Source organism: Cebus imitator, unplaced genomic scaffold, assembly GCF_001604975.1.
Source record: "Cebus imitator isolate Cc_AM_T3 unplaced genomic scaffold, Cebus_imitator-1.0 Scaffold73, whole genome shotgun sequence".
In the NCBI taxonomy this organism is placed as follows: domain Eukaryota; kingdom Metazoa; phylum Chordata; class Mammalia; order Primates; family Cebidae; genus Cebus; species Cebus imitator.
Window position 1 is genome coordinate 1,533,492 of NW_016107388.1, and position 26,536 is coordinate 1,560,027.

Genomic DNA, 26,536 nt, shown 5'->3' on the forward strand with positions numbered 1-26,536 from the left:
AAAAAAAAAAAAAAAAAAAAAAAAAGAAAATCTACTCTACAAGGCAAAAGACTACCAGAGTTTTGTCCCAACTGCTGAATGATACTTCTCTCATTCCAGTTCCCTTTAGCTTTCCTGTATCACGTAAGAGAATAACTCTGGAGAAAAACTTGTGTAAGTCCCAGACCACAGACAGAGGCCCATGGGAAGAAAACGATTATATTCTCAGGTTGTAGAATGTGTCTCCTCTCTGACCCTTCCCACAGCACCGACGCAGCTCCAGTAAAATAACCGTAGCTAGAGTGAAAGGGCTGCAAGGCACAGACTTTCCCTGAGGAGGAGTCATCAGAGAAGCCACAAGTCAAGGAAATGAAGGAAAGGGAAAAAAAAGAAAACTATAAGATGCTTTGACAACCATAACTAAGAAAGTATTTATAAAGCCCAATTCCTAGCCAAATTGATATATATCCCAAAAGTTAAGGTCAATTTTATCTTTAGTTTATACTCAGTACAAAATGTCCAGCCTCCAACAAAAGTGTGAGCAATGACATAAACAACCAAAAAAAAAAAAAAAAAAAAAAAACCAAAGAGGAACCAATACCATTATAAGCAAAACACAGTTGGGAGAGGCAAACCAAACACTGAAACAAGGGTCAGATTATGATACAGATTTGATATTACCAAATGAAGAATTTTAAAATAGGTTTAATATAAAAAGCACTCTAACAGAAAATATAGGCAGAAATATGGTTTATGAAAGCAGAGAGATAGAAACTCTAAAAATGAATTAAAAGAAAATGTAAGCATCAAGAACATTGTAAGAGAAATAAAGAAGGCCTTTGCTCTTCTTATAAGTAGTCTTGACATAGTCAAGGAAAATGCTATTATGAAACTAAAATATAAAAAACCAAAGGAATAAAAGAAACAAAACATCTAAGAAACATGGAACGATTTCAAAAATATTACATACATGTATGTGGAATACCTTACAAAGATGAAAAAAAGAAATTATCAGAAGGGATATTTGAAGTAATGATAGCTAAGAGGTTTCCCAAACTAGTGACAGACACCAAACCACAGATCCAGAATGAAAGTCAATGCTAAGCATAATACTAAAATTATCTATCTATTTCTAGGACTATTTAATTTGTTGAAAACCAATGGCAAAGAGAAAATCTTGAAATAAACCAGAGGAAAAAACACCTTCATCCTAGAAGAACAGGAATAAAAATTAAAAGAGTCTTCTCTTCAAAAATCAAGCCAGCCAAAAAAAAGTGGAGTGCAATGTTTAAAATATTAAAGGAAAATCATTTCACCAACTGACAGTTCTCTATGTTCTACAAAACTATCCTTTAAACATTAGAATAAATAAAGTTCTTCTTAGACGAAACCTGAGGAAATTCATCACAAGAAAACATGTCTTGCAAGAAATGTTAAAAGTTCTTCAGGGAGAAGGAAGTAATATAACTCACAAATGCAGAACTATGAAAAGAAAGGGAGAGCACAGGAGTGGAAATACATTAAGGTGTATTTAACATTGCATTTGTTTAATTCTTGATTGAAAATATAACTGCTTAAAATAATAATAGTAACAATTATAAGATGATTATGTCATATAGCTAAATGGTTTCAATGTCATAAGAGGTGAGAAAGGAATTGGGAGTACTCTGTTATAAGGTCCCTATACAAGCAAAGTGGTTTATTTTTATTTGAATGTGGATTTATTTCAGTTAGAATTTTATGAACCCTAGGGCAATTACTGCTTTTAAAAATGTATGGTGAATATGCTTGGAAAGGAGCTAAAATGCTCAGTTAAAATCCACTAATATAGAAAAAGAAGGGAAAATAAACAAGAGCAAATGCAATAAATTGAAAATTGTTAAGCATGATAAATATTAATTCAATAATTATTTCAAGTGGACATAATCTACACATACCAATTAAAAGACAATGAGCTTCAGAATGAAAGACCGAAAAGTATGCTAATACACTGTCTATCAGAAATCCACTTTAAATATAAAAAATTACATGGTTTAACTAAAGGGTAGAGAAAGATATACTTCACTAACACTAATTTAAAAAAATAAAAAGACTGGGTTAGCTATATAAATTTCAAGGAAAAAAACCCAGACTTCCAAACAAGGAAGATTATCAGGAGTAATGATTGGTTTTACAAGGCAGCTTAGCAATCGTTAACATGTACGCAATTAAAAAGAGAGTCAAAATTTGTGACGCAAAACTTGATAGTTATGAAAGAAAAAAATTTAAATTTAAGAATATGGTTCGAGACTTTATCACCCATTTTTTAGTAACATTGATCAAGCAGGCAAATATTCCATTTAGTTGACTGAACAGAACCGTAAAACAACTTGTTCTAATGGCTATCTATAGAATTATCCATCCAGTGGCAAGAGAATTCAAATTCTACTCCAGCTTACGTGGAACATTCATGAAGAAAGATTACATTTTGGGCAACAAATACACATTATTATATTTAAAATAACAGCAATCATACAAAGTCTATTCTTAGACTTCAATAGAATTATGCTAAAACTCAACAGCATAAAGGGATGTAGGATATCCTTTAATATTTGATGATCAAACAACACACTTCTGAATAACCCATAAGCCAAAGTAGATGACTTCTGACTAACTTAAAAATATTTTGTGTAATCCCAGCACTTTGGGAGGCCGAGGGGGGTGGATCACGAGGTCAAGAGATCAAGACCATCCTGGTCAACATGGTGAAACCCCATCTCTACTAAAAATACAAAAATTAGCTGGGCATGGTGGCGCACGCCTGTAGTCCCAGCTACTTGGGAGGCTGAGGCAGGAGAATTGCTTGAACCCGGGAGGCGGAGGTTGCGGTGAGCTGAGATCACGCCATTGCACTCCAGCCTGGGTAACAAGAGTGAAACTCCGTCTCAAAAAAATAATAATAATAATATTTTGATTTAAATAAAAATGGCAATGCAACTTATCAAAATGTGAGATGTGGCAAATGCAGTGCCAGGAGGGTGATTTACAGCATTAAGAACATATGTTAGAGCAGAAAGAGATCTGAAACAATAATGTCAGCTTCCAACCTAAGAAACTAGAGAAAAAGCAATTTTAGCCTAAAACAACAGAAGGAAAATAAAGCAGAAATCAATGAAATTGAAAACAGGAAAATAAGAGAGGACGTCAATGAGACAAAACTCTGTTTCTTGGGAAAGATTAATGAAACTGACAAATCTCTAAAAAGATTGAGGAAGGAAAACAGAGAAGACATCAATTACCAATATTACTATGAAAGAGGGGAAGTCACTCCAGACCCTGAAAAAACCAGAAGTACATTAAGGAAGTAATAATGAACAAGTCAGATAATATGGATCAATTACATTAAAAACTTGTCCAATATCAAGTACATAAATTGTGAGCTTTATTACTATTAAGAAAATGGAAGGCATAATACAAAAACTTATCAAAAAAGCAATCTATAGGACCAGATCCTTTCATTTGCAAATTCTACCCAACGTTTAATAGCAAAAAACAATGGGAAAAATGACAGTCTCTTTAATAACTGTTGTTGGGAAAAAAAAAAATAAACAAAAAAAAAAAAAAAAAAAGAAAAGAAAGAAAAGAAGAAAATAAATTAGACCCTTATCTCAGACTATATATAAAATCTAATTCAAAATTATTAGAGACTTAAACCTGACTGGACACTATAAAACTACTAGACGAAAATGAAGGGAAAACTATCTACATTGGTTTGGGTAACACTTCTTTTTTTAAATTTGACTCAAAAACCACAGTCAACAAAACAAAAATAGTTAAATAGGATTATATCACAGTGAAAAGGTTCTGCACATCAAAGGAAACAAGGGTGAACAGACAACCTTCAGACTGAGGAAAAATATTTGTAAGCCATACATCTGATAAGGGATTAATATCCAAAATACATAAGGAATTCAAACAACTCTAAAGAAAGAAAACAAATAATCTGATTAAGAAATGGGCAAGGAACCTGAATTCCTAAGAAAATATAAATAGCTAACAGATACATGATAAAAAATTTACTAATCATTGGGGAGACACAAACTAAAACCCCTCTTAGATATGGCCTCATTTCTGTTAGAAAGGTTACTATAAAAAAAGAAAAAAGACAAGGATTGCCACAGATATGGAGAAAAGGGAATCCTCTTACACTAATAGTGGAAATGTAAATTAGTATAACCATTATGGAAAACAGTATTGTGGTTCCTCAAAAAACTATAAAGAGAGTTATTATATGATATGGCAATCCCACTTCTGGGTATTTTCCCAAAATATTTGAGATCAATGTGTCAAATAGATGTCTGAGCTCCTATGTTCATTCTAGCACTGTTCAAAATAGCCAAGTGATTGAATAAACCTAAGTGTCTGTCAAGGGATTAATAGATAAAGAAAATGTAGCATATATGTAAAATGTAATACTATTTAGCCTTAAAAAATGAAGTCCTGTTGTTTGTTACAACATAGTTAGAGAATATTATGCTAAATGAAATAAGCCAGAAACAGAAAGACAGATACCACATGTTCTCACTTATGTATGAAATCTAAAACAACTAAACATGTAGAAACAGAAGAGAAAGGTGGCTACAGAGGCTGGGGACTCAGAGGAATGAGAAGATGATAGGCAAGGGATACAAAGCCTTGGTAGAAGGAATACATCTGGTTTATATTTTAAATCAATAGCACAATTTGATGAATATGGCTAATAACTGAGTACTGTACATTTCAGTTTTGCTGATTTTCAAGATTATGGTACATAGTTATCTAACTGTATGGTATCAACAGAGAGATAGACACATAGATCAATGGATCATAATAAATGCCCCAGAAATAGCATGCAAGTATGACCAAGTGATTATTGGCAAATATTCAAAGCAATTAAATGGAGGAAGGATAGTCTTTTCAAAAAAATGGTGCTAGAGTAATTGAATATCCACAGGTAAAAGTAAACCTTGATTTAAACCTCACTCCTCATGCAAAAGAAAAAATGAAAGAAAGAAAACTTCAAAATAGAGCACAGATTTATTTTCAAGCTGTAAATCTATAAAATTTTGAGAACAAAATATAAGTGAAAACGTTAGTGCCTAGGATTTGGTTAAGACTTCTTAGACATGACCCCAGAAGCATGGTCCATCCAAAAACATCAATCAAAAATCAATTAAAACACTAGCTTTGAAAATTCTTTGTTAAGAAGATGAAAGACATGCCACAAGCTGGCAGAAAAAATATCTTCAACCCACAAATCTGTTAAAGAGCTCATATCTAGAATTTATATAAAAAAAAAATTCTCAAAACTCCACATTAAAAAAACCCACTAACTAGAAAATGAAAAAAAAAAAAAAAAGGAAGACCCATTTTACTAAAGAGGCTATAGGGATGGCAAATAAGCACATGAAAGAATGCTAAACATCATGAAACTTTAAGGAAATGACAGCGTTAGGAGAACTGAAGTAAAAGTTACTGAGAAGTCCAAATGCTGGTAAAGAGAAAGAGAAAATTGCTTATATCTGTCTGTAAGGAATATAAAGTCGTAAAGCCACTCTGAAAAATATTTTGACATTTTTAAAAAATTAAACAGAAACTGATCATGTTAACCAGTGATTGTATCACTGGGCATTTATTCTAAAGACATGCACATCTATGCTTGCACAGGATTCATATGCAATTATTCATACTAAATTCATTTGTAATAGCCAAAGACTGAAAGTAACCAAATGTTCCTAAATGGTTGAATAATTAAACAAAGTTTTGTACTTCCATATCAAGATATACTTTTCAGCAGTAAAAAAGAGTGAACTAAGGATATATACAAAAGCTTGAATGAATGTGAAGAGCATTATGATGAAGGAAAAAGGCTATATCAAAAGCACATACTGTGTGATGCCACTGAATGACAAAATGATGAAAATCTCAAGCAGACTAGTGGATTCCATGGGATATGTGTGTGTGTAACTATAAAGGAGCAGCCCAAGGAAGATGTAGTCATGAAATGCTTTTTCCCAATAGTTCTGTATCTTCATTTGACATTGGTAACCAGAATCTAAACATGCAGTAAAATGGCTTCACACTCTACACACGCTTTGTACCAATGTCAGTTTTCTGCAATGATATTTTACCGTAGTTACATAAAGTATAACCAATGGAAAAAACTGGGTGAAGGGTACAAGCAAGCTCTCTAGACTGTCTTTAAACTTCCTAGGAATGTAAAAACATTGAAAATAACAAGTTAAAATGCATCACATTTATAAAACCATATCCTAAATATTGCTATCATTAGTATTTCTAAATATTATAAAAAGAAAACAAGATAACTTTATCTATAATAGTGGCTAAAACACGACATCATGCAATCCCTGAAGCTTTTAAAATGCTTCTCTGGGTCTCTTTTTCTGATAAAATCTTTTTGCTAGAGTAAGAAAAGGAGGACAATAGCTAACAGGTATAAGATGTTATTAATAGATGTGGAAAAATTGATAAGATTGGCAGAAATAGTCATATTAAAATTAATGTAAGGAAAGACGCAGGTGTATTTGGAAATTTTGGTGAAAAGTTACAACTGAAAGAATCAAGGTCAGCTTGGTTATTAGTTGACAGCATTTTAGGAAATGCTGACTAAATATATGCTGTTCTCTACTGGACATATAGCAAAAGGAATGAAAATCAGCATGTTGAACAGGTATCTGTACTCTCATGTTCATTGCAGCTGTATTATAATAGCCAAGATATGAAAGTAACATAAGTGACCACGGACAGGTGAATGGATAAAGAAAATGTGGAATATGTACATGGTGGAATACTACTCTATCATCAAAAGAAGGGACTTTTGTCACAGTGACAACAGGGATGAATATGGAGGGCATTATGCTAACTGAAATGAGCCAGGCACAGAAAGACAAACACTGCAAGATTTCACTCATGTGGGACCCAAAACACTTGTTCTCATAGATAGAGTGAACCATCCTGTAAATATCCTGCAAATCATCATGTTGTACATGCCACATACAACTTTATCTGTCCATTGAAAATAAAAACAATTACAATTTTTTAAAAACCAGATTTTCTAAAAAATAAAAAAATGTACAGTGATCTGTGAGTGGAAATCTACCAACATATTTTTGTTGGAAAATAAAACAATAAATATCAAGGTCAACTATGCTTGTGATCGTGAAAACTTGCTGGTTTACAGGAACACAGTTGGGTAGTGGATTACATGTGGAGGAAAAGTTCATTAGATAACAAGTAAGTCACAGATTTGAAAAACAATTACGATTCTTTTTTTTTTCCCACTGGTATATTTTGTAGGTTTTCTTTCCCTAAATGCATGGGAAGACAACGGTATAAAAGTATTCAAAATAAATGTACTTCAGTCCTCTTATTTTCCTCCAAATCCAATGTGTTAGCTATTTCTCACAAAAACTTCAGCCCCTCCCCCCAAAAAGAAAAAGAAATATGTTTCTAGCATTATTTTAATTTAATGTAGATAATATCCCACCCTTAAAGAAATTCAGACAGCTAAATGATCTATTCTTAGTGAGTTTATAAGTCCTGTTATCTAAAAAAGCAGTGGAGCAGTCTCTGTCCCACAGTGTGAGAGATTTTTGAATGGCATTAGGAATATGAAGGAGAGGAAGTGCCATTTTAAGATGATACAATTCTATCCGGATGGCTTTTCCATGTTACACAAATTTCCTTTCCCTAGTCTAAGAGAGTGCCATTATAGTTTATTATAATATGCTATATTGCTCAGGTATACTGAAGGCAGAAGTAACAAAAAAGAAGATATAATTTTTGGAATAGGAAATAGACCATAACTGAATGTAGACAGACATTTCATAATATTTATTTCTAATTAGTGTCTTAATAACTAAGTTCTCTCCTTCCAAGGTATTATTCAGTGCATCATTCTTTATACATTTAAATTTTACAAGTGGTAAAGGCTCTGAAAGTTTACGAAAACTTTTTAATTATAAAAATTTTAATATATTTTTATAGATTAAAAATATATATTATTTATATATTAAAATATATATCTGTATAAAATATATAATTATGTATTTATATATATAAAAAAATAAAATATATTTTATACAGATATGTTTTTTAATATGTATATTATATATCTGATATATTTATACAGATATATAATATATTTATCTATATATTTTATACAGATATATAACATATCTGTATAAAATATATATATTTTAACAGATATAAAATATATTTATTTTGCATATTTATATATAAATATATATATTATATTTATATTTATATATAAAAATATGTATAAAATATATTTATATTTATATATAAAAATGTATAAAATATATTTATATTTATATATAAAAATATAAAATATATATATTTTATACAGATATAAAATAACATAATGAACTGAAATGTAGACATTACACAGCTGTAACAAATGTCAACATGTTGTCAGTTTTGTTTCTTCTATACCCTCCCATTATTTTCTCTCTACTTTCTGTGGGTTATTTCAAAGCAAATCCTGGATATGAAAACTTCCTTCTTAAGTAGTTCAGTGTGTGTATCTAAAAAATAACTTTTTGATTTACAGCAATACCATTATCGCAAATGTTGTTTGAGTACAAACAAGTTAGTATTTGAATTTTTCCTATATTATAAAATATAGAATATTTTATAATAATTTATCAAAATCTGAAATCTAGTAAAGATAATAAATTATCATACATTGAATCTCTTTTTTCTCACTCTTTATTTTATTACATCTATTTCCTTTTTCTTATAGTTCATTTCTTGAAAGAACCAAGACCTTCGTCTGATAGTGTTTCTCATAGGATTTGTTTTCAATTGCTTTTCTATGGAGTAGGTTAACATGATCCTCTACTCTGTATATTTCCTGCTGGTTTGTAATAGGAGCTCTAAGGTTGATAAAATTTGGGTTCTATTATTTTTGGCAAGAACACTTAATTGATGATATCATGTACATCTATCAGAAGCTGTGTGTTAACTTTCTTTTCATGACTTTGGCCATCATTGCTGATTATTGATTAGATTTCTCATTTCATTAGCATTTTGAAATGACATTCACTTATTCTCTAGAATAAATTTAATAGAAAACATCATCTTACCAACTATTTAGGTAAGCTGAAGAACAGATCATATAGAAACAACAGGAAAAATGCTTAATTATTTATCTCTACTTGCCAGTTTTCAATATTATAATTTTTCCCCAAACTATCCTTCAAAGAAGGCAAAAGAGGGTTTCACTTTAGTATCCATTTAAATTCATTTTTTAACATTTTTGATCCATCACCTTAAAGATTCTCACTGATGCTAAAATAATCCCAAGTTTGGCCAATAGGAACTTCTTTATTTTGTCTCCTGAGTCCATGTAATATACCCTAATAGTGTTTGGTAGTGTTTTGTCTTCTTTTATAAGCTATTTTAAGGGTTATATATTATTTTCCCTGAAATTACCTATTTCTATAAAAAATGATATTTAGAGATGAAACTCGGCACTGTGGCTACTCATTACTACTCAGAATCATGGTTTCTTGGCCTATTGCTAGAAAGATGCAACTTTTTATCTTCAAGATGAATCACATCATGAGATCATAGCCTGATTAAAATTGTTGAGCCACATGGATAGGAAGAATCAATATTATTAAAATTGCCCTACTGCCCAAAGCAGTTTATAGATTCAATGCTATTTCTATCTACCAATGACATTTTTCACAGAATTAGAAGAATTTCTAAAATTCACATGAAACCAAAAATGAACTCAAATAACCAAAGCAACCCCAAGCAAAAAGAACAATACTGGAGGCATCATACTACTTGACTTCGACCTATACTACAAGGCTACTGTAAGCAAAATAACATGGTACTGGTACAAAAATGATACATAGACCATCAGAACAGAAAAAAGAACCCATAGATTAAGTAACACACCAACAAGCATCTCATCTTCCACAAAGCCGACAATAATGAAATGGGAAAAGGACTCACTGCTCAATAAATGATGTTGGAATAACTGGCTAGCCATATGCAGGAGATTAAAACTGGACCCCTTCCTTACACCATATACAAAAATCAACTTAAGATGGTCTAAAGACTTAAATGTAAAACCCAAAACCATGACAATCCTAGAAGAAGACCTAGGATATATCATTCTCGACATCAGTCCTGGCAAAGATATTATGACAAAGACTCAAAAAGCAACTGCAACATAAACAAACATTGACAAGTGGGGCCTAATTAAGTTAAAGAGCATTGCACAGCTAATGAAATAATGAAACTGTCAACAGAGTAAAGCAACCTATGTAACATATGCTTCTGACAAAAGTCTAACATCTGAAATCTACAAAGGACTTAAATTTACAAGAATAAAACAAGCCTCATTCAAAGATGAGCAACATTCATGGACAGACACTTCTCAAAAGAAGAAATACACATGGACTACAAGCATATGAAAAAATGCCCAACATCATTAATCATCCAAATGCAAATCAAAACCACAGCAAGATACCATCTCATACCAGTCACAATGGTGATTATTAGAAAGTCAAAAACTAACAGATGCTGGAAAAGTTGTGAGAAAGGGGACTGCTATACACAGCTTGTAAGAATGTAAATTAGTCCAGCCACTGTAGAAACCTGCTTGGAGATTTGTCAAGGAAACTAAAACAAAACTACTATTCAACCATGCAATCACATTACTGAGTACATACCCAAAGGAATATGAATAGTTCTACCATGAAAACACTTGAAGATTTATGTTCATCACAGCACTGTTCATAATAGCAAAGACAAAGAGTCAACCTAGATGACCGTCAATGGAAAACTAGATGTTTTAATTCATTCTCACACTGCTATAAGGATACTACCCAAGACAGGGTAATTTATAAACAAAGGAAGTTTAATTGTCTCACAGTTCTGCATGGCTGGAGAGGTCTCAGGAGACTTAACAATCGTGGTGGAAGGGGAAGCAGACACCTTGTTAAAAAAGCTGCAGGAGAGAAAGTGTGTGCAAATGCAGGAAAAACTACCATTTATAAAATCATCAGATCTTGTGGGAATTCACTTACTATCCATGAGAACAGCATGGGAAAATCCATCCCCATAATCCAATTGCTTCCCTAGCTCAACATGTGTGGATTATAGGTCCCTTCCTCTACATGTGGAAATTACAATTCAAGATGATATTTGAATGGAGACACAAAGCCTAACCATATCTGTCCACCCCTGGTCCCTTCCAAATCTCAGGCCCCTTTCACATTTCAAAACCAATCATGCCTTCCCAACAGTCTGCCAGTGTCTTAATTCATTCCAGCATTAACTCAGAGTCCAAGTACAAAGTCTCATCTGAGACTAGGAAAGTTCCTTCTACCTATGAGTCTGTAAAATCAAAAGCAAGTTAGTTACTTCCTAGATACAATGGGGGTACAGGTATTGTGTAAATGCTCCCACTCCAAATGGGAGAAATTGGCCAAAACAAAGGGGCTACAGGCTTCATGCAAGCTCAGAATCCAGTGGGGCAATCATTTTTTCTTAAAGCTCTGAAATGATCTCCTTTGACTCCATATCTCACATCCAGGGCATGCTTATGCAAAGGGTGGGCTCCCACAGCCTTGGGCACTGGATAAAGAAAATGTGGCACATGGAATAGTATGCAGCTATAAAAAAGAGTGGGATTCTGTCCTTTGCAGCAACATGGATTGAGCTGGAGACCATTATCCTCAGTGAATTAACGCAGGAACAGGAAACCAATACTATATGTTCTCACCTGTAAGTGGAAGCTAAACATCGAGTACCCATGGACACAAAGAAGGAAACAATAAACACCAAGGCCTAATTGAGAGTGGAGGGTGAGAGGGAGGTGAGGATCAAAAAACTACCTACCACGTGCTATGCTCATTACCTGCTTGAGAAAATCATATGAAGACAAAACCCTTAGAAAACACAAATGACCTGGATATGTACCCTTGAACCTAAAATAAAAGTTGACACAAAATTAAAAAAATTGTCGACACATTACTTAACTCTTTGGCTTCCTATTTACATCTCCTTCATTCTACACTGGAAAATTCTAGTTTCTAATATCAGCATACCAATTTACTTTATCTCACAATACAGAAAACAATGTCAGAATAATAATATCAAACATCCTAAAGAAAAAAATTGGAAGAATTATATTGAAAAGATGGATAGGATGTACATTTTTAATTTTTCCTTCTGATGTGTTGTCTAAGTCTGTTTTGTGGTACCGTAACAAAATACATGATACTGGGCAAATTATAAAGAATCAGAAATTAATTTTTTCACAGTTCAGAAGGCTGAGGAGTCTTAAGATCAACATGGCAGCGAGTCTGGCTGTGTGGTGAGGGCTTCATCCTTGAGTGGGCAGGGACACTGTGTCCTCTCATGGCAAGAGGTGGAAAGGAAAAGTGGGGAATGCTGCTTCCTGAAGCATCTTTCATAAAGACCTCAATTCCATTCACAAGGAGGGGGACCTCATGGCTTTTTTTTTTTTTTTTGAACTCTTTTAGCTGAGCTGCCCAGTCTGCAACATTGTATGATAATAATTATTATTTTTAAGAAACGTCATTTTGTTATTTATTTATTTATTTATTTTCTTTGAGACAGAGTCCGTCACCCAGGCTGGGGTGCATGGCACGATCTCGGCTCACTGCAACCTTGACCCCCCCAAGTTCAAGCACTTCTCATGCTTCAGCTTCCTGAGTAGCTGGGAATACATGCATACACCACTATGTCTGCTTATTTTTTATTTTTTATGTTTTGTATTTTTAGTGTAGACAGTGTTTTGCCGTGTTGCCCAGGCTGGTCTTGAACTCCTGACTTCAGGTGATCTGCCTGCCTAGGCCTCCCATATAGTGTTGGGTTTACAGACATGAGCTACCTGCACCTGGTCTTTGTATTTTAATTAATGTGAGATTGTTGAAGAAGGCATTTTGTTTTCTATTTGTACTATTTCAGTCTTATTTATTGTACCCATGTTCAAATTACGTTGTTTGCATCATTTTTATTTGAAAATAATTGAGGTATTTTTATGAAATGATACAGATAATTTTATCAATATCCCATGCATACTTAAAATGATAACAAATTTTATACTATCCAGGCTTAGCCATGAACTGGAAGCTGGAACACCCACCTTGAGCTACTGTTTCATGTTTGGCCCACGAAGCATTCCACTCTAAGTTAGAATTACTCAGCTGTAAATGAGAACCAGTCGGCAATGGAATTTCTCCTAATATCAGGCTATCAGAATAATTTTGATTTCCCTGCTCCACTTCCTCCTAGAGTCACTGCTGACATCACCAGCGATTGTTGTAGTGTGTGGTTCAGGCTTCCAAATATTTCAGGCTTGTGAGGATACTTCGTCAATATTGTTATAGATGTTCTTCATAGTTTCGATTGTTCCTTTAATTATTCACTAGGTTTACACTGCTTATGCTGTTGTTTCATTTATTTCAGGGATTGGGGGAGAGTTAAAGATTTTGGGATAGGTAAATCCATCATTATCTTTCCCAAACCTTGGTCTCAATTTCATAGTATGCTCAACAGTTCGAATACCATCAAGTTAAAAACCCCACTTTTCATTTCTGTCATAAGAACAAACTTTGACTTTCATCACATCTGAACATTCACTAAGTATTTATAATCTTTGGCTTCTGCAATGGGCAGGGAACTGTAGGAATATTTGTAAGAACAGTTAATGCTAAAAATATTGGGGTTAATGGAAAGACAAAAAAAAAGACTCTCTTGGTATTTGCAGAGACAGGTCATTAATATGCCTGTTAGACTTTTGTAATGAGACATGCCCAGATATTTCCATTTGAGGAAAGTAAATGAACAAAAAAGGAAATAAACCTTTTTTTTTTTTTGCTTCTGAAATATAGACAAGGCTTTGCATATTGTTTACTTTCACAAGGATTCCAAACACTTTTCTTTTAGGAAGACGTTTTTGTATTTTTAATTTCAGCAGAAGATAACATTAAGCTGAATTGCTTTTCTGAATACCAGAATCCACAATTTCTCCTTAATAATGTTTGTGGAATAAATGAGATTTACTTAGCTAAAAAAATTAAAATTCCAGTGAATCTCTTTAGATACATCTGAAATAATTTAAATTTTATGAGCCATCATGAATCCTGAACTCTACTTTTGCTTTGAAACTTCTTGGACCAAAATAAACCTGTCGCACCATTTTATATTTTATGTAAGAAGCAACTTTGTGCCAAGAGAGCTTTCCTCTGTGATGGGCAGGAAAGGCGGGAATCAAGCAGCACAGAGGGCCCTGGAGGCCGGCCCTGGAGGCCAGCCCTTCTCCAGCCTCGCCGATGTTGCCTCAGCTCTTCGTGTTGGCCTCTGACTCATTCCCTCATCCATAAGTACTTTATAACATAATTCTTAAACAAAGAAAACCAATTTATGCTTAAATAATTTTAATTTATGAGTCTCTAAAATACAGGCATTTCCCATGAAAGATTCATATTTCAATTTCATATTTTTAAATCTCAAGGTGATTATTTATATTTTTCTGTTTTACTTTTCCTAACAGTGAAGCCTGGTAAATAGAAAAAGGCAGCCTTAATGTAATTAAACCTTGATAGAATCAGACAGTGTCTACTGTAGAAAGCCTGTAGGAAGCTTATAAGGTCATAGGATAGTCTTCTTTTTCCTTGAGAAGTTAGAGTAAGTAAAAGGACAATCTCCTGTTGGTCTGGATAAAGGCTAGTCGTAGACCAAAAAGTTCAGATACATTTATACTTTCAGAGTTAATGTATACGTTTGTTTTGTGTTTTTAATTTTACAAAATGTTTTGAAATATCATGGTTTTTAAAAAATGATTTTTTACCCTCTAGCTACTGATTTCTGTGAACCTACATGACATTTTAACGTCAAATATATAGAAAGAAGGGCAGAGAGTATCAGTGGCAAAGGCTTGCCATCAGAGAGATACTTTGAGAAAGACAAGTTCAGACTTAATGTTACTAGATGAGGTGACAGAGCAGTTCCAGGTAAATGAGGAAAACAGTATTTTTTGATGTGTAACAATATTCTGTTGAATTTTAGTCTCTAGCCTGCCACAGTGACAAAGATGAAGCTACGTGACATTTCTATTAATCTGTTTAAGGGCTGGAGTAAGGAGCAATCATTTAGGTGGGCGGTGTCTGCTGTCCCAGTGGGCAGGCATTCAGCATGGATGAAGCTTCTTCAAGGCCTTAAGTACTGCCTTTGGGTTTCTCTTATCTTTTGGGGAAGAGAAGAGTAAGATGATGTCCCAATGTAAAGAGGAAGTGGAAAAAACGGTTGTCATATTGTGCTAACGTGAATTAAGGTAGAAATATATTGATGAGCAGGGGTAATGCTTCATGCTAGATGAAATGATAATGAACTTTAAAATTATGCAGTGATTCCTCTTCTCAGCTTCAATGTGCCACAGAGGACGCAGGTGGAACTTGGGAAGCAACAGGGAACCCACTGTCCAGCACTAACCTCTCAGTCTCAGGTCATCTGCCTACAGTCTTGAGGTTCTCACTGCAAATACTAAGCCTCCCTTCTGAAGTGATGGGGGATTTAGAATGAGCCTCTGCCTTCTTTTATGTGCCACACCTAGATAGACCTGTGGCCTGGAAGGGAAAATATTTAACCCAGGTGCCTCAGAGTCATTGAAAATAAAGGCAAAAAGAAGTGGATATGCTTGGTTATGAGTTACAGTTTTTGTCACCACTGCTATCAATTAGGGAGGGCATTATCATTATTAAAAAGTTCATTTTAAGAAATATTGTTGGAGAAGGGAGACATCTATACAAGGTGAAAAGAAGGACAGGTGACCATGTCAGGCATCTTTCTAACATGTCCTTTCTATTGCATCCCAAAGTCACCCTAGTTATTCTCATGTTTTTTGAATTACTATTACCGATATTACTTAGTATTAATTCTTGGCAAATTTAAAAATTGTGTATATATGTGTGTGTCTTTGTTCATTTGAAATGCTTCAGTGAAATATCTGAGATGTGGTAATTTCTAAAGAATGGAAATTTATTTCTCACAGTTCTGGAAGCTGGGAAATTCAAGATGAAGATCCGAGAGTTTGGTTAGCAAGGACCTTCTTACTGCGTCCTCACTTAGCAGAAGCAGAAGAACAAGCCGGCTAAATGCTGCTGTGTGAGGCATATTTTGTAAGGGGCTTGATCCCATTAACAGAGGAGGTGTTTTCATGGCCTAATTGCTTCGTAAAGGCCCCACCTCTTACTACTATCATATGGGCAACATTGAAATTTTGGAGGGGACACATTCAAATCTCAGCATACATATATATATACAGCATGTATGTGTCTACTCTTAAGAACCCTTGCTTTTGTGGTCATTTTGCAAGACAGATACTAACATTGTAAAGATGCAGGGAAGATTAGCATGGCTCCTGGGCAAGGATGATATGCAGATTCATGAAGCATTTTATATTTAAGAAATAAATACACAAAAGAACACTTGCCTTCCCTTCCCTCAAGCATCCATTGTTCTTGAACCTTCTGGCTGTTAAGAAACCTGTTCAGGAGTGAGAATCTGATCATTAACCTACACCCAGATCAGCTGATCCACAAGGCCCTTGGAGGGCAGCAACATCTAGGACAAATCTGGATTGGGAATCCCACTGCGAGTCAAACCGTGAAACTGGGACTCAGTGTTTCTGAACCTCACTTTTCCCATCTGTGAAATGAAATGATACTTACTTCAAAATGCTGCCTCCTAGCTGGAGCCCTCTTCTCTCTCAATCAATCAATAGATAGATAGACAGATAGCTAGCTAGATAGCTGGCTTGATAGATAGATAGACATATATCTGTGTGTATCTATCTATCTCTCTACCTGTAGAAGAAAAGCTCTCCAGATGAATAGGTTATAACAAAGATACTTCCATCTTTCTGGTTGCTAAAAACTCTATTTTAAGATAATGTAAAGGAGGAAATCAGTTATTTCCTTAGCAATGGGCATGAAAATACATCTGGAGCTGTAATTGTTATTAAACAGCACACATATTCATAGGTTTCTTAACACGTCCCCAGAGCACTCACATCCAGAGGGTCCAAAGCGACTACATTCATTATGCAGATCCACGGAGTAATTTCCTAACCTAACCTCTTCTTTCTGAAAAGGATTGTTACAGTTAAATGAAGGATGACTTGAGATCTGGTTCACATCTTTAACAACATTTAGTTACAGAGAGAAGTATGTTTGAGAATTGTCAAGAGCTAAAGCAGCAAAGCCTTTACAAAAAGGAGTTACAGAAGAGCTTTCCTCTAGTTTTCCAAAGCGGTAACCTTACAGTCAGAAGAAAGGGAAGGAATACACCCTGAGATATTTAGGAGCATATCAGGAAGCTCTTATGATACAAATACAATTTTGAAACCTACAGGTTATTTTTAACATATTTTTTCCACATATTCTGTGTTACTAATATTTAAATTTGGTTTATCATAAAGAAAATGTTCTCTGTAAGTCTTCGAGTAAAGCTGATGCCCTAAGATGTATTCTAGGCCAGGTATGGCGGCTCATGCCTGTAATCCCAACACTTTGGGAGGCCAAGGCGGGTGGATCACTTGAGATCAAGAGTTTAAGACCAGCCTGGTTAACATAGGGAAACCCCACTTCTATTAAAATACAAAAATTAGTTGGGTGAGGTGGTGTGCACCTGTAATCTCTGCTACTCAGGAGGCTAAAGCAGGAGAATCGCTTGAACCTGGGAGTGAGCAGAGATCGTGCCACTGCACTCCAACCAGCCTGGGTGACAGAGTGAGACTCCATCTCAAAACAAAACAAAACAACAAAACAAAGAGGATATATTCTGTTTATTCTGTAGCTTTTTATGGAAGATTGTATATTGATGTGAAACCCTCAAATATGTCCACATTCCAGCTTGTGAGGTATGGGAGTGGTTAGTCATTAACTAATCTCTATCTTTCCATTAAGTTGTTTGTATAGCCATATCCATATTATTTATGTATTATCATATTACTACTATATAATTATCGATTATCACGTTTATCTATTTTAACATATTATCTATTTAAAGAAAATACAGGCATGTAAATGAACTTATAGAAAATATAAACACATATACTGCCTTTTACTTATTTGCATACTTATAGAAAACAAATAATGTCTACTTTTTGAAAACTATTGCGTAGAAATCGTGAAATTTGCTTTGATTCATGCAGGCCTTATAGAATATGTCTGTTCAGATCAAGGAATCAGTCTGTTATTTGTACTAAGATTTCGAAATAGTTTTTTGAATATTGACACAAAATAATGAAATTTAACTTCTGAGAGTTCATTACATATGAGAATTAGTAAACCCTGGAACAAAAAACATACATCTATAAAATATTTAAGAATAAATTGACAGCTAATGGTATATGTTTGGAGAAATGTGTCCTGAACTATCTTAATATATATTTAAAAGACCTGTGTGAAAATCACATTTTAACATTTTAAGAGCCTGACCAAAAACTATCTGATAATATTATCTGACATCTCAGGTTCATAAGAAATCGCAATTATATATGCTGAATGAGAGTTTGATGCAAGTATAGGCTTTATGAGTTTATAGATATTTTTGAATAATTTAATCATGGAGTAACTTTGCTATAAATTATCTAGATCAATTTGATTTTTAAAAATCCTTTCATCTTTCTTTCGACCTCTACAATATCCATATTAGAAATCAAAACTCTTGGGATTTCAAGGAATTTTAAACTGCAAATGTCTATTTGCTGCATCAAACAATTCTACACTAGTCCTGTGATACCATTATTAACCATTTTTAAACATCTTCAGGGACAGAGAACTCACCAGTTTTAATACATCACTTTTTGGGCCTACTCTAAGAGCAAAAGTAATGCATTTTAAGGTATTCATATTTTGGCCAGGTCTCAGGGTAATTAATTAATTTTTCTTTTGTGTGCCATGGACATACATACAGATTACAAGTTCTAGAATGTTAGACTAGATATTAAAACTCTAACTAGTTTCCTCTTCATTTTGTGAAAAAAGGAAATACATGTGCAAGAATGAACAAATGATTGAGGATAGGAATAATTGATATATTCCCTGATATCTCCTTTTTCTTCATTGAGATAAACTTGAAGGGACCTCTGAAGAGTGAAGAATCGATCTTTGTGTCATTGAGCTGGTATTTGGGGAATAGGGAATGTATCAGGGCATTCTTGTATTGTTTTAAAGAAATACCTGAAACTGAATGGTTTATAAAGGGAGAGGTTTAATTGGCTCATGGTCCTGCAGGCTATATGAGCATGGTGCTGGCATCTGCTTGGCTTCTGGGGAGGACTCAGGGAGCCTTTACTTGTAGCAGAAAGCAAAGTGACAGCAGACAGGCAGGAGCAAGAGAGAGAGAGTAGCGGCAAGGGGAGTACCACAATTTACAACACCCAGATCTTGGGAGTACACACTCTCCATCAAGAGGACAGCACCAAGCCGAGAGAAATCCACCCCCATGACCCAAACACCTCCACCAGGCTCCACTGCCAACATTGGGGATTACAATTCAACATGACATTTAAGAGACAACAACTAGCCAAACCATATCAGAGGATCCTTTCGGTAAGTGGGGAGACTCTTTTTTCCTCTGTATCAGTAGTCTCAAAGTATCAAGGCAGGCCTACAAAATCCCTTAGATCCTCTTGTTATTCATACTTGTGTTTCATGACACTTCTTAAATACAAGTCATGAGTTTCAAAACAGATCCCTCTGATTCCAAAAGTCTGTGAATGTCCCACCTCAAGCATACATATTTTTAAATTCTAGGTTGAGCATGCTCAATTTTCTGTTTCCCTCAGGAGGACCACAGTTACTTGAAATTTCACTATGAAATTTAGCTGCCCTGAAGATAGGGAGCTCTATTGGCACAGCAGACATTCTTATGGGCTCCATCCTGAATATTTGCTGCATTCACAGATATATGAATATTTACCAACACTTTGCCAATGTAAGAAAACATAATGTTTAATTAAATGTCAAGACATTCATGATAAGAAAAACTTGCAGTCTCAAATGTGCTTGGTGATCACAGAATACATGCTAGACGGCTATTTCAAGTGTATAATCCCATAAACCTAATTCACAGAGAAAGAGGGATAGAGAGATATTCTACTAAGCTAGAAGTTACTTTCCTTTGAAAAATTCTATTACAAAGTTTAAAGTATGATTCAGGTTAATATGAGTAAATGACATTTTTACATTTCTCCCATTATATCGTTCTTGCAACAAAAGTTTTATCATGTTTTCTTGGTTAGATCAGAACAATTACAACTGTCAAAGTGTCTAGGAATAGTCTCAGTGCATGTCTATGGCAGCAATAAACATGCTTTGTTTTCTGGGTCAATGAGATTGTTCTATCTCTTCCAAATGGTCTCAGAAGTCAACAGACCAAATGAGGGTGACTTGAAGATCATGCTGGGGGCTCCTCTCACACTCCTGAAAGCACACTCATCTGGAGTTTTCAGTGTCTCACAATTCCCTAATTTGAGACAGATCACCAGACTGTAGATTCTTTGGTTTCTTCTGCTTTTTCAAGTTTGACAGTTAAATAAGTAGCAGCATGGTATGGAGGGAGGAGCAGTAGCTGTAAAATGAATTTAAGATAGGCTGAGCATGGTTGCACACACCTATAATCTCAGCACTTTTGGATGCCTGAGGTCAGGAGTTCGAGAGCAGCCGGGCCAACATGGTGTAACCCTGCCTCTACGAAAAGCCAGGTGTGAGGGTGCATGCCTATAATCCCAGCTACTGGAGAGGCTGAGGCAGGAGAATCGCTTGAACTAAGTAGGCCGAAGTTGCTGTGAGCTGAGATCACACCACTGTACTCCAGCTTGGGTAGCAGAGTGAGAGTCCATTTCAAAACAAACAAACAAAATGAAAAAAAAAAAAAGTAAAATAGATATAATGCCCCCTTCTTATTGTTACCTGGGGCTTCTCGGCCATCCCTATGAGCTCAAGTTTCTCATATGTCAAAGTCATAACACTACAGGGTGAGAATATCCTCGTCTTGTGATAGTCATTATGTGTGATAGAATGTATAAGTACAGCTCTGCAAACTATGAGAACTTCCTGAACTATTAAAAATTATATCAATGGCTATCCCACTTGTCCTCAAATTAGAGTAACCACTAAACAATTATAATCTCAAAAGCCATTACCAATATAGTAGCCAGATAAAGATTTATCTATTGTGTAATTAAAGAAAAACAGCAGAAAAATTAAATAATTTCTATTAAAATGTATTAAAATCTTTCATGAACAGAAGTAATACAGACCTGATACTAGATGCATAAAATCTGAAACTGTTACTAATGGGTGAGCAGATATTATCTGATCATTTAAAACTGGAGTAGAAATATAACTTCCTTAATCTGCTTTTTCTGTGATAGGTTGCTGGGGTTATGGTAACAGTGTTTCACAAACTAGACAGCTTAAGGAATAGATACAAGAGGACATCAAAAGGTGTGTGTAAAATTGGAATTAAAAGACAACAATAAAGCTATTAGCTCTGGGTGGGGTGCAGTGGCTCATGCCTGTAACCCCAGCACTTTGGGAGGCTGAGGCACATGGATCACAAGTTCAGGAGATCAATACCATCCTGGCTAACACTCTGAAACCCCATCTTTACTAATAATACAAAAAATTATCCAGCCGTGGTGGCATGCGCCTGTAGTCCCAGTCCCAGCTACTCAAGAGGCTAAGGCAGGAGAATCACTTGAACCCAGGAGGTAAAGGTTGCAGTGAGCTGAGATCCTGCCACTGCACTCCAGCCTGGGCGACAGAGCAAAACACTGTCAAAAAAAAAAAAAAAAAAAAGCTCTATTTCTCAAAATAAGTTCCATTAAGTTTAACAAACTTTTGTAAATGATGATACCAGTCATTTATTAAATCCACAAAGGCCTGAGGGTCCTAGAAAGAGAAACGTGTCAATGCACTCTTTTTGACGTTACTAGTTGAAGAAAAATTAGTGTCTTTCCATTTTTTTTTAATTAGAAAAGAAAAAAAGAAGTCAGAAGGAGCCAAATCAGGGATATAAGGTGGATGCCTAAAGATTTCCCTTGAAACCCTCACCAAATTGTCCTTGTTTGATAAGAGGAGTGAATAGGAGTGTTGTCATGGTGGAGAAGGACTCTCTGGTGAAGCTTTCCTGGGTAGATTGTTTTCCTAAAGCTTTGGCTAACTTTCTCAAATCACTCTCATCATAGGATGATATCATGATTTGATCCTCTAGAAAGTCAACAAACAAAATGCCTTGACCATCCCGAAAGACTGATGTCATGCTCTTGACTGGTCCCCTTTGGTATTGACTGGACTACTTCCACCTCTTTTCAGCCATTGCTTTGATTGTGCTGTCTTCAGGTTTGAAACACTGACGCCACTGTTCTAATTCTGCCAGTAAATGCTTCAGCATTTTAATCTCACCTGTTTATGATGTCCATTGAAAGTTCAGCTCTTGTCTGTACCTGATCTGGACACAAAAGTCTTGGCACCTGCTGAATGGAAAGTTTGATTACCATTAATTTTTTCCATCAGAATTTAGTAAGCTGAGCCTATTGAGGTGTTGGCTATTATTTCTGCTTTCAGTCATTGGTATTCTTCCATTAAGGCATGAACAAGATGAATATTTGCTGCACAAATTGCATATAGCCTACTCTGCAGGCTTCATCATCAACATTGTCTCATCCCTTCTTAAAATGAGTTATCCACTCATAAACTGCTGATTTCTGTGGGGCATTGTCCCCATAAACTGTTCATAAAGCATCAGTGATGTCACCGTTCTTTCACCCAAGTTTCAACATAAATTTGATATTTGTTTTGCTTCAGATTTAGCAGAATTCATGCTGACTTGATAGGGGCCATTTTCAAACTGAAGAAAGCATCAACCTTCTTAATGTCTCAAACTAGGTTTTGTTCAGACATGTTTTCATAAGTTAGTGCAAGTTACGTTGGTGCCAAAAATTGAAATCTATGAATAAATTAAAAAACTATTTTTTATAGACAAATATTTTGTCACCCAGGCTGCAGTGTCCTAGCGTGATTATAGTTTAATGTAACCTCAAACTCCTAGGCTCTGTAAGTCCTCCTGTCTCAGCCTCCTGAGTAGCCAGGACTAAAGGTACACTCCACTCCCAGCTACTGTTTTTATTTATTTATTTATTTATTTATTTATTTATTTATTTATTTATTTATTTGTAGATACTTGGTCTTGTCATGTTGCCCAGGCTGGTCTTGAAGCCTTGGCCTCAAGTGATCCTCCCAACTCAGCTTCCCAAAGTGTTGGAATTACAGGTGTGAGCCACTGTTCTTGGTCTCATAGGTTTTTCGTAATACACATTTCCCATGAGCTTTTTGAAGACCCTTTGTGTTTATTTTCTCATAGTTTTGTAGGCAAGAAGCCTGAGAGCATGTTGCTGGCAGGATTGGTTTTCTCTGAGAACTAAGAATGAAAGGTCTGTTCTCGGACTCTTTCATTAGCTTATATATATGGTCATCTTCTCCCTGTGTCTCTTCACATTTTCTTTCCTCCATTTGGTCTTTCTCTGTACCCAAATTTCTCCTATTTATAAAGACATCATTCATATTGAATTAGGGCCCACAGATATGGCTTTATTTCAACTTGATTAGTTTCACAAACACCTTATTCCCTACAAGGTCAGATTCTAAGGTACCAGGAATTAGGACTTCAACATCTGCATTATAGTGGGGAGGGAAATTGCCAACCCATAAAATAGTCTAATTAAGAGTACAACCCCCCCAAATCAAAGCTCCTTATTTGATGACTGTAGAGCTTTCTTGACTTTCAAATAAAACTGAGAACTCTCTCCATATTTGACTTTCAATTTCTCCTCTTATAATTTTAAACTCAGTTCCCCGAAGGACAAACATGCTCTTATACATCTTTGCATTTCCAAAAGTTGATTTACTTGTCCCAAATTTTTTCCTTTCTTGACACCTTCATAAATCTCTCTGTATCCTACTTTCCTCAGTCAGACAATTAATACTCCAGCGAAGCCTTCTTCTAACACCTATTCAGCCTTAATGATAAATCCAGATTACAAGGTCTCTCTGTTCTTTGTAATGAGTTTATGCTCTTTGAAATGAATAACTCTGTCTCTATCTACATATTTCCAGAGCCCACCACAAAAATAAGATACAGAATACATGGTAATCACTAAATATGTGTTAAAAGAACAAATAAAAAGAGAATAAGGTAATTAGAGCAATAAAAATAAAGATGGTGATGCTGCTGATTATGATGTTAGCAATAACTCATATTTCTTGAGTGCTTACCATATGCCAGGTATGTGCTAATTGGTTTACAAATTCCATTATCACTTTACAAATGAAATATGTTATAATTTGGCTAAATATCTTGCCTCAGCTCACAAAGTCATTAGAATAAGATACCAGAAGAGAGTGCCATCAGCATGGTGGCCACCAAGGTAACAAAATTCCTGGGAAGCGTGGGAGCCCAGCATAATACCATACAGAGAGGAGCACAGTACTCTGCCTCTGTCACACGATGTCTCCTACTAGATCCAATCATAGATAGAAGAAACCTCTTTCTGCAAGTAAAATATAATCTGGAGACACTCAGTGGCCTTCATCACCGCCAGATACCAATGGTAACTGTTAGAGGAGGATCTTCTAGTTCTTACAGGCCCTGAGTTCAGTGTCAACATTGCTGGAAGTCTACACAGTTGTAACCACATCCCTAGAGCAGGAGTCCTCAAGGCATCTGCAACCCCTATGACCTAAGCAGCTATGGCACAGAACTCTCTTGAAATTGATCCCATATCTGGAGTATATCCTACTTTGGGGAGCAATAGCCACCAAACTCCTGTATTCATAAGATCTTGTCTTTGGTCCATGAAATTCACATAGATGCCTGTAACACCAATACTGTAGCTTCCCAGAGCCTGTGTCCAAATGAATAACTGGGATTTTAATGTTCAAAGAGAAGAGGCATCATACCAACCAGAGAAAGAGGTGGGCCTGCATTGCAGATAGGTCCTGCATAGCTGCTGAGCCAATGTACACCCATTTCTGGACCGACAGGTTGCTTGGACACTGCAGCAGAGTTCTGCATAACAGCAAAACTTCATGTACCTGTCCCCACAAACAGCCCAGAAGCATTCCTTCCCCATAAGCTGGCCTCACATCGCCAGAGAAAATTGAGGGCAGCCCCTGGACCCACATGCACCTGCCCCTAGCTTGACATCTGCCTAGAGGTGAACCCATTTCTTTAGAGAGAACTCTTGCTCAGTTTTTTTAACACATGCACACCCAACCCTACCCCCACAGTCAGCCTGGCAGTGACCCGACCAATTCAGGAGAGCCTGCCACAAAATCTGTTGAACTGCCATGCCTGAAGCATCTGCACAGAGAACATGCTACTGAGTTCACCCAGAACCAAAGCCAATGCTACATTCTCAACCAACATCCTAAGATCCATTTATAGTAGAAAGCCTTTTCCTATGAGAGTTACTCTATAAACTGGAAAATGCAATTGTTCTACTACATGCACAGATACCAATGTAGGGATACAAGAAATATAAAAAAGCAAGAAAATATAACAACCCCCAAAGAACACAGTTCTTAGTCTCTAGCAACAGATCCTAAACGAAAAGATATTTATAAATGCCTGAAAACAATTCCAAATAATGATTTCAAGAAAACTCAGTGAGATATAAGAGGATCTAGAAAAATAATTCAATGAAGTCAGGAAAAAATTCGTGATATGAATGAAATATGTAATAAAGAGATAGATAGTATAAAAAAACAATTGTTGGAGCTGAAGAATTTAATAAATGAAATAAAAGTACAATTGAGAGCTTTAACAAACAGACTAGATCAAGCAGAAGAAAAAAACTCTGAGCTGAAAGGTAGGTATTTTGAAATAACCCAATCAAAAAAATATGAAAAAGGAAAGAAGAATGAAAAGGAACAAAGAAAGCCTATGTGACATATGGGACTTCAGTAGGGAAACAAATATTCACATTATACAAATGCCATAGAAAAAGAAAATAACCACAGTATAAAATATATATTTAGCAAAATAATAGGTGAAAAGTTCCCAAGTCTTAGGAGAGATATGGACATTCATTTCTAAGAACCTCAAAAGTTTTCATTGATTTTTAACCCAAAAATATTCTTTTCAAAGTGTATTATAATCAAAATGTCAAAAGTTAAAGACAGAGAGTTCTAAAAGCTGCAAGAGATAAATGTCAAGTTACATATAGGGGAATTTCCATTAGACTATCAGCAGATCTCTCAGCAGAATCCTTGCATGCCAGAAAAAAATTTGGTGACATACTAAAAATACTGAAAGATAACAAAGAAGAAGAAAGCAAGCAAACAAAAATGAATAAATCCTCTTAGCCAAGAATATTATATACAGCTAAGCTATTCTTCAGAAATAGATAAAGAAACACCTTTTAAGATAAGCAAAAACT

General features: G+C 35.2%; 1 protein-coding gene and 1 non-coding gene across 2 annotated transcripts in view; both read left to right on the plus strand.

Annotated features, from left to right (window-relative positions):
- Positions 1–26,536, plus strand: part of SNTG1 (syntrophin gamma 1) — a 610,136-nt gene that overhangs the window by 56,418 nt on the left and 527,182 nt on the right. The window lies entirely within an intron of this gene.
- On the plus strand, positions 16,390–16,492 carry LOC119471781. The gene has a single exon (XR_005200865.1). It is a non-coding gene; the product is annotated as a U6 spliceosomal RNA (small nuclear RNA).